The sequence below is a fragment of the Olea europaea genome, chromosome 10, assembly GCF_002742605.1.
Source record: "Olea europaea var. sylvestris chromosome 10, O_europaea_v1, whole genome shotgun sequence".
NCBI classification, from domain to species: Eukaryota; Viridiplantae; Streptophyta; class Magnoliopsida; order Lamiales; family Oleaceae; genus Olea; species Olea europaea.
In genome coordinates this window covers 19,850,926-19,859,161 of record NC_036246.1, presented here as the reverse complement: position 1 = coordinate 19,859,161, position 8,236 = coordinate 19,850,926, and positions in this window count along the sequence as shown.

The following is an 8,236-nucleotide window of genomic DNA, read 5'->3' as shown; positions in this document are numbered from 1 at the left end:
TCTCATTAATAACAATTGTTGAAATGCGGTACAAAGGATTTGGCTGAGGTCGGCCTTTGGAAGTGGATCATTTATCCTATTTATAGGCCTTATAACAAGTAAATTGATATTCTAATATCACATTAGTTGCAGTGTCGATTCGAAGAGTGTGCCAACCTAGATTTGAGAATTCTAATTGACAGGTCAATCGTGCAACCATCATGTGACCTAGATCCTAGTTGTTACCTAAATCTTGATTACATGCCATCTAGGTAATTATTACTCATTTTTTATTTGGTGGAGGATGAAGTGCTGATGTCACATGTACTACTTGTCATTTTTGGGAGTGGTCATCCATATAGCGATGATGTCATTTGGGAGATATTTATTCAAGATTGTATGATAATGTTCTTGGATAATGATAGCACTGGATCGAGTTTGTCACATGAGCTCTCGTTCCGTCCTCTTTTAGATAGTCAGCATTATTCATTAGCTCTCCCAAGAAACCAATTAAAGTCAGTTGAAAAGTTGGTCAATCGCGATGAACAGGTCATGGCTCAGGTTGATTACCTATCTTGACAATTTAGATGGTCGATATAATGGACTGGCTTCTTAAAAAAATTAGAAACTAAACTAAACCGAAAGGATTGTTACTTAAAACTTTTTTTCAGTTGACTCTTTTTTCCTCTAGATTGTACAATATTATTTTCTATTTTTAAAGAATGGTTTTTCCCCATATATACTTTTTATTTTCCTATATTTTCACACGAGTCATTACTTCCGCAATATTTATTTTTTCAATTATTACCCAGAAAAAAAAATTCTGAGAAGTTGAAGTTCTTATTTGGTAGAAATTTTAATAATTGATTTTTTGATGTTAGATATAAAGTAGGTCCTGCTTGTGAGAAAAGAATTCAAAAATAACGACTGAAATAATGAAATAATCGTCAAAATTTTGATTTTAATTGATTAAAAATCTGTACCAAACAAGCTCGAAATATTGTTGTGCAAAAAATATCGAGTTGAAGGACCCACAATCAAACACATGCCGGGTACAAATTAGAGATGGCAATTTGAACCGTCAAAATCGAAAATCGCGGTTAACCAAATTGAATGGAGCAAAAAAATCGAACCAATGATGCAATGAGCGGATGTGGTATTCGATTTTAATGAAACAATTTGTTACGGTACGGGTATGATATTTACGCTGTTGAACCGAAACCGAACCGATTACCCGCTAAAAAAAATAATAAATAAAATAAAATAACAATTGAATTGATTATTGGGCTTTACATTATTTTTCTAGAGAAAAATTCATATGTAAGGTGTTTTGTTTACATCAATTCACAAATGAGGTATAATGTTTAAAAATTCAAAATTTAGGTTTCTATATAATTAATTGAAAATATTTATTAATTAAATATAATAAAGTCACAGTTACACGATTAATGGTCACAAATTCATAATTATTGGTCACAGATTTACTTATTGGTCACAGATCATCGAATTAATTGGTTACAGATTATTTTGAGGTCACAAATAAAAAAATTTCGAGGTCACAGATTATTTCGAAATCACAGATCATTTAAATTACAGGTCACAATTTATATATAGGTCACATATTTTCAAATTCATTAGTTACAGAATATATTTTTAGTCACAGATTATTGAATTTTAAGGTCACAGTCACACATTAATAATTAGTCCAAGTAGTTGGTCACAAGCAGCAAACACCTCCACCACCGATCCTGATCCAACACCAATCTTGGTTGCAAACACCACCACACAACGGTCGCTTGCACCACAATACTGCAACCTCACCACCACAACCTTATTGCCTAAGTCAGCACCACTACGACTACCCAAAACTACTCCACAAATATATAACAAAATCATAGTTACTATTGAAAATCGTCGCCACCAAAACCACCATTTTTGCAACACCACCGTCACCACACCGCAACAGCAAACACTGCCACACACACCACCACGAACAAATCACACCAACCTGTCAAACCCAACACTACCGCCTGTAACCTAACTAGATCGACTGCATCACCATCATCATCATCATCGCCCCGCCGCCGCCACCGTCAAAACCACCACCACTACAATCACACCCTGACGCCATCACTGTCGAAAACTACATCAGCCCCAAACCATCGCTGAAAATCACAAGCAACAGCAGCCACCACCACGCCTCGACGCCCCCACTGTTGAAAATCGCACCAGAGAAAGCAGCGACCAAGGTTTTGACACCACGACGCTCACATTTGTGGCAAGCAACCTCCACCACACCATCACGTCACCACTGCTGAAAAACCACTATAGCCCCGAACCACCACTATTACCACCTACCTCGACGCTACCACCATTGAAAACCATAACAGCTTCAATCCACTACAACCACGCCACACCCCAACGTTGCCACACTCCTTGCTGTGGCGATGCCTTTGGAGAGACAATGAATTGTCACCAAAGAGGGAAGTAGGCGAACTTAGAGAGAGGCGAGAGAAGTGAGAGAAAGAAGATGATGAAATTGATTAGGGTTTGAGTGTTAAATTTGGATATTTAATTATTATATTAGTACCTGATTTTTGCATAATGAAATTTGGTCCCTGATTTTTGAACTGTGATCTTTAAATCCCTGCTATTATGTAATTTCCACATTTTTCTATTCAGTCCAAAACAAAATTCTCTCATTAAATCTACTTGACCCAGCCGGCCAGCTTACTTACCATTAGCCATAATAATAGCATTAATATGATAATATATAAATGCAAACCCTACTCTCCACAAACCATAAACTCACGCACGACTCCACTACCTCCACGGTCCAAGCCGTCACCACCTCCAGAAAATTTTCCACACGATTTCAATTTAAATCAAATTAGACTTCAATTTTAAAGAAAAGACAGGACCTCAGGTGAGAGGCCTTCTTAATCAAGATTATTGGAACAAAAATTTTATCTCTATCATTTTTGTTGTATCTGTAAACTGATTGCATTTTATATCTAATTCCAAAGACGAATATTCAAGATTTGATACAGAAGTTGTTTCAAATTTTTTCGAAAAGAAGATAAATTCAATCGGTACTGATTATAGTATAGACTTAAGCCAAATCCGAGGCGTGGTCGAATGCAATATATTGTGTTTTTGTTTTCATTGACTTTTTTCATAAATTGTTTTATATCAATTTGACGGATAAACCTTTAAAAAAATAATTTATTTTCGTAATTATTAACCGAATTGAATCGTGCTGAATCGAGATACGAATCGAACTGATTTACGTGGTTATAGTGCGTTATAGTAGGATAAAAAAGTTGGTGGTGTAGTTATAATTTTAATCGAACCAATCCATAATCGAATCGTTGCCAACCCTAGTACAGATAGGGTAAGACTAGTATTTAAAAATTTGGGGACCATTTAGTGGAACTCTGTACATAGTAACGCGGTTTTGCTTGCCGACAACTATCAAATCAAAGGTGGCCACGCAATCACAGCGGCTCAACACGTCTTGTACTTCACAATAGTCCACGCGTTTAAGATCCGTTTGAGCCCAATTTTTCTAGAATATATTATTATGCCCTTTTTCACAATTATTCTTTTTTTTAATCAATTTTAATCACAGATTCTCATAATAAAAAATATTATTTACATAAATTCAAATTTTTTACTTATTTTTAATCAAACATTCTTCCAAAAATTTACACTCATTCTTTTCAATAAAATTCTATCAACCAGGGCTATGTAAAAAGTGACTTTTTTTTAAGAAATTCTTTTATTATGAAATGTACAATTAAAAATATATAAGGAGAAATATTAACTTTTAAAAGATAGACTCAAACATGAGCTAAATTATTGCCTCATTAAATATTTCTCGTTTCAATATTGATATTTTAATACTTTTTAACTCATTATAAAAATATAGCAAAACGTTATAAGAGTGCACTACAAATGACATTACTCATAATTTTAAAATTTGATCCAACTATCGATACGTAAAAGTATGGAATTACTAAGCCAACAGTTTGATCAATGGATTAATGGTTGTACGATGGGTCATAAAACAATATTAAAAATTAAAAAAATAATATTTATTAATAATTAATAACAAATACGAAATTATGTCTCTATTTGAACCTCATTATTGTAGAATAAATTTTATAAAAAATAATTTCTTCTAGAGAAACTATATTTAAAAGTTAAGAAAAAAAATTAATTATACCTGCTAAATTATTTATTAGAAAAATATAAAACTAAAAATGAATTGGGAGAAAAAAAAAATTAATAGAATGAGACTCAAATATGGATTGCGTATAATTGAGTCAAATTATCAAAATGATTAGCCCTTGTTTGATGTAATTTTTTATTAGATTAAAATTCAAGTCATAATCAGCATTAATTTTAACCACAAATGCACAATTTTTCAACCATACAAAATCATCAATTTTTATCGAAATTTATTACAAATTTAATTTTATTATACACCAAATAAGGCTTAACTGTAAATATAAATGTTTGTGGAAGAAGAAGATGGAGGCAAAGGAGAGATATATTATGTTATCTTTTTCATTCACAAATCCATCTCCTTAACTGACACAAGAATTGCTTATTTACAATGATCAGGCCGAAGAAGTCACCGTTGGATTGGATCCATGTGGCCTCATCTGTCGACCTTTAGTGTCATCTCAACTCTATTTCACATTAATTATATTGACAGACTTTTGGCAAGAGACCAACCACCCTACAAACTTAAGATGAGATCCCTGACACTCATTAAATGGACACGTCACATCAGTCAACTCTGGAGATGTGCTTGCTAGACCCTCTTTCGGTTGTTTAGGATTTCGAATACTCAAAGAGTTCGACAACAAAAGGTAAACCACCTCGGAAGGGAAGACAGGACCACTTCGATTGTTCTTAGTGAAACAACCTTGACGCTCAATGTAATGACTTCGAATGTTGATCACTTCTACACCAATTCTTGCTTACTTGCCACGTGTATGAATGTGAGACCTCCATGTGGGCCTTCTGCATGATCAGCAACAAGAATAATTAATAAATTTTATCCAGACAAATTAGAAATTGTTGATAACTAAAAATAATGTAGCAAATCTAAGATCAACTTAAGATCATTATTGTAGAATAATTGCTAGAATTTAAGAAAAGAAAAGACTAATTCTCACTAATAACAATTGTTGAAGTGTGGTACAAAGGATTTGGCTGAGGTTGGCCTTTGGAAGTTGATCATTTGTCCTATTTTTATGCCTTATAAGATGTAAATTAATATTCTAATGTCACATAAGCTGCAGTGTCGATTCGAAGAGTGCGCCAACCCAAATTTGAGAATTCTAATTGGCAGGTCAATCGTGCAATCATCATGCTACCTAGATCATAGATGTTACCTAAATCTTGATTTCACCTAGGTAATTATTGCTTATTTTTTACTTAGTGGAGGATGAAGTGCTGATGTCACATATACTATTTGTCATTTTGGGAGTGGTCATCCATGTAGCGATGATGTCATTTTGGAGATATCTATTCAAAATTGTATGATAATGTTCTTGGATGATGGTAGCCCTGGATTGAGTTCGACATATGAGCTCTCATTCTGTCCTCTTTTAGATAGTTAACATCATTTATTAGCTCTCCCAAGAAACCAATTTAGTTCAGTTAAAAAGTTAGTCAATCGTGATGAATAGGTCATGGCTTAGATTTATTATCTAACTTGACAATTTAGATGGTCGATATAATGGACCGGATTATTAAAAAATTAAAGGCTAAACTAAACTGAAAGGATTGTTACTTAAAACTCTTTTTCAGTTCACTCTTTTTTTTCTCCCCCTAAATTGTGCGTGTGTGTGTGTATCTATCTTTAAAGAATACTTTTTATCTTCTTATATTTTCACACGATCACTCGTTACTTCCACAATATTTATTTTTTGAATTATTACCCAAAAAAAAAAAAAATAAAGCTTTTTGTGAGAAGTTGATATATTGTTGTGCAAAAAATATCAAAGTCAAGCTTTCAGAGCTAGCCCTGAGGCCAAGCCACTTAGGCAAACGCTTAGGGCCTCCAAAATGTGGCTTGGGCCCAAGGCCTCAAAATTCATACAAGCACCAATAGAAAAGGGTTAACTGTTCCTTAATCGCCATTGCTGTTAGGTGTTGGAGTCGCAATTGGAACTCAGAAGAGGGAAAAGAAGCGAGGAAGATGAAATGCCTGGGTTGGGTATCTGGGTTTTTCCTCTTGTTGTTTTTGTCTGGGCTGATGACAATTAACATAGGCCTTTTTTTGTTTAAAATATTATCCCAAATCGTATATATTACATTGATTACATTTACCCCCAAACCAATATCCAGCAGATTGTCCAAGCCTCCAAATCCATTTCTTGTTGAAACCCTTCGAAGTGATTTGTGCGAACGCCGAACAGTGAACATGGTGGGTTTAATTTTTATCTCTCCGCATAACCCAGTCTTTAAATTTTCATGGCTGAATTGATGATTTTTTGCTTGATGAATTTTGTTGCAGTGGGAGAGTTCATCATAGCTTCCCCAGTGGCTTTCGACAGACAGACAAGTTCTTCAACGCCTGCTTAATTCATGAGGATGTTAAGAAGAATGAAAAGAATGTCATTTGCTTGGAGTCTCAAACTGCTATGAAGTGAAGGCATTTGCCCTCACTGCCTCTCTCTTCATCTCTCACCGCCTCTTACATGTTCACTTTTCTTAATTCTCCTATAAATAATTAATTCCACCACATTTTATTTTCTATTTCATCTTTGCTTTTTTGTTTTACGGCTTGTGGGAGAGAGTTTGAGCTATTAATCAACTAAGCAAAAAGCTATTTAGTTACTATTGAAAGGCAAGTTTTGTAGTATCCTATGATTCTTTCAAGTTTCATCCGTGTTATTAATCATATAACTAATGTTTTTATTTATTATTTATGATTTATGATTGAGAAATAAAAATTGTGAAATCCCATACAGCCGGCCCTCCAATAGAAGACGCCCATGTGTCACCCTATTGTTTGGTGCGGGATTTAATGCTGGACAAATAGGTTTTTCCAAAATATTAAGTTGGAGGACCCACAATGAAAACATGCCGGGGGCAGATAGTGTTTATGTTGACGTACATAATAACGCGGTTTTGCTTGCCGACAACTAACAAATCAAAGGTGGCCACGCAATCACAACCAAAGCGGTCAACACATCTTGTACTTCACAATTGTCCACGCATTTAAGGTCCGTTTCAGGCCCAATTTTTCTAGAATATATTATTATGCCCCTTTCGACAATTATTCTTTTCTTTTTCTTATAATTATTTTCAATCACGCATTATTATTATTTACATAAATTTAAATCTTTTTTTTTTCACTTTTCAATCACACATTTTTTTCAAAATTTATAACCGTTCTTTTCAATAAAATTCTATCAAACCGGAAATTCTATCAAACCGGGCTATGTAAAAAGTGATTTTTTTTTTAAATTTAGAAAATAGGTAATTTATAAAATAAAGAAATTTTTTGAATTACATGCAAAATTATTTTATTAAAAATATACAATTAAAAATATGTAAGGAGAAATATTAACTTTAAAGTGATAGACTCAAACATGGGCTAAATAATTGTCTCATTAAATATTTCTCATTTCAATATTGATATTTTAATACTTTTAGCTCATTATAAAAATATAGGAAAAAAGTATTGATAATCCGCCTAACCCATGCTGTGTGTATTCTATAAGTAAAAAATTGTTCTGTTCGTGTGGGGCACTTGCTTCGGATGATGTAGCCAAATTCTAATGTGCATGGAGGACGGGTATCCTAGATGTTCTTAAATTCACGAAGTAAATAAAGGGGAGTGGTTATTCCTTGATTAAGAAAGCAATATTGATCATCTTCCAGGTTTGACTACTCAATTCTATATAGTTGTCGAGTTTTTAATTCATACATTGTACATACTTTGACTTTGAGCAATAAAAACACAACTTTTAGTAATCTTAAAAGTCGCGAGTATTATAACATATATGAATAATAAGCTTGTTGTATATTGTGAATCATATGAAATGTACATTTAAAAAGTATGTTTGATTGCTTAAGCTTACCAAGCATGCTCAAGCTGTGAATCCCACCATTTTGATGTGAAATTGAGTTCCACTTTGGTAGTCTATTCTATCTTTTAAGCACTAGTTCCTTTGTGTGGTGACTCGGCACTATTTTGGCTACAAAACACTAGTCTTATTCTTAAACTACA